At 42.9% G+C, this 1,391-nt stretch overlaps 1 non-coding gene across 1 annotated transcript; it reads right to left on the bottom strand.

Moving 5' to 3' along the window:
• Window positions 1–220: 220 nt before the first annotated feature.
• Window positions 221–327, bottom strand: LOC141688711 (small nucleolar RNA R71). Its single transcript, XR_012562144.1, has one exon. It is a non-coding gene; the product is annotated as a small nucleolar RNA R71 (small nucleolar RNA).
• Window positions 328–1,391: the final 1,064 nt, after the last annotated feature.

The raw sequence follows: 1,391 nt of genomic DNA, 5'->3' as shown, positions 1-1,391 counted from the left end.
TATACTTGCGTGAATATTGGCGCGTATTTTCGCCCTAACAAGTTTTTGGCGCCGCTGCCGGGGACTCGGTGTTAATTTTTAGGGAGGATCTTGCTCAGAAATTTCTCTGAGGGACAAGGTTAAGAGTTGGTTACACTCTCTACCAGCTGGTTCAATTACTACTTGGGAGGATCTTGCTCAAAAATTTCTTACTAAATTCTTCCCTATGGCGAAGACACCTGCAATGGGGAATGCTCTTACTCAATTTGTGCAGCAAATGGGAGAATCTTTGTGTGAAGCTTGTGAGCGCTACAAGGAGATACTTAGGAAGTGTCCTCATCATGGAATGCCTGATTGGATGATAATCAATTGTTTTTACAATGGGTTGGGAGCACAGTCCAGACCCATGCTTGATGCAGCAGTTGGCGGAGCATTATGGGCAAAGATCTATGAGGAAGCTTATGATCTAATTGAATTGATGGCTGCTAATGAATATCAGTATCCAACCCAGAGATGTCCACAGGGCAAGGTCGCAGGAGTTCTTGAAGTGGATACAGCTACGGCTATCACTGCTCAACTAAAGGCGTTGTCTATTGAAGATCGATTCTCTGGCTAATTATGGTGTTAAGCAGATAATTAGTGTTTGTGAGTTGTGTGCAGGTCCACATGTGACGGAGCAATGCGCTATATCTAGTGACTCAGCTCAGTTTGTGAGCAACTTTCAGAGATCGCAGCAACCAGTTCCAGACACTTATCATCATAACAACTGGAATCATCTTAACTTCAGCTGGAGCAACAATCAGAATGTGATGCAACAACCGTTCCTGTAGTTTGGAAATAAGCTATTCAACCCTCCCGGTTTTCAGCAAAAAATTACACCAAAACAACAAAATCATGGTGCATGTCTATCTTCGAATGAAAAATCTGAATTGGAGGAGTTGAGGCTTATATGCAAAAACCAGGCTCTTATATGCCAAAGCTAGGCTGTTTATATCAAGACTCTGGAGAACCAAATAGGGCAAATTGCTAATGCCTTATTGAATCGACCACCAAAAATGCTTCCTAGTGATACAGAAACAATCCAGGCAAGAGGGAAGTTGAAGAACAGGTGAACGCCATCACCTTAAGGTCTGGAAAGGTCGCAAGCCCCCAAATTTAGCAAGACGAAGAGCCTGAAAAATCATAAGTTTCAGAAAATGCAGTTGTGGCTGAAGAAGAAGTGTAGAAGGAAGCAGAGGTGGAACCAAGGAAGACTACTGTGGAACACACTCCTCCTGAAGGTAATACAGGGGAGAAACAGATCTATTCTCCACCTCATTTTCCTAAGAGGCTGCAGAAGAAAAAGCTGGATAAGCAGTTTGAGAAGTTTTTGGAGGTGTTCAAGAAACTTCATATCAACATACCTTTCGCTG

Source organism: Apium graveolens, chromosome 9, assembly GCF_009905375.1.
Source record: "Apium graveolens cultivar Ventura chromosome 9, ASM990537v1, whole genome shotgun sequence".
Taxonomy (NCBI): Eukaryota; Viridiplantae; Streptophyta; class Magnoliopsida; order Apiales; family Apiaceae; genus Apium; species Apium graveolens.
This window is presented reverse-complemented; position numbering and strand designations above follow the sequence as displayed.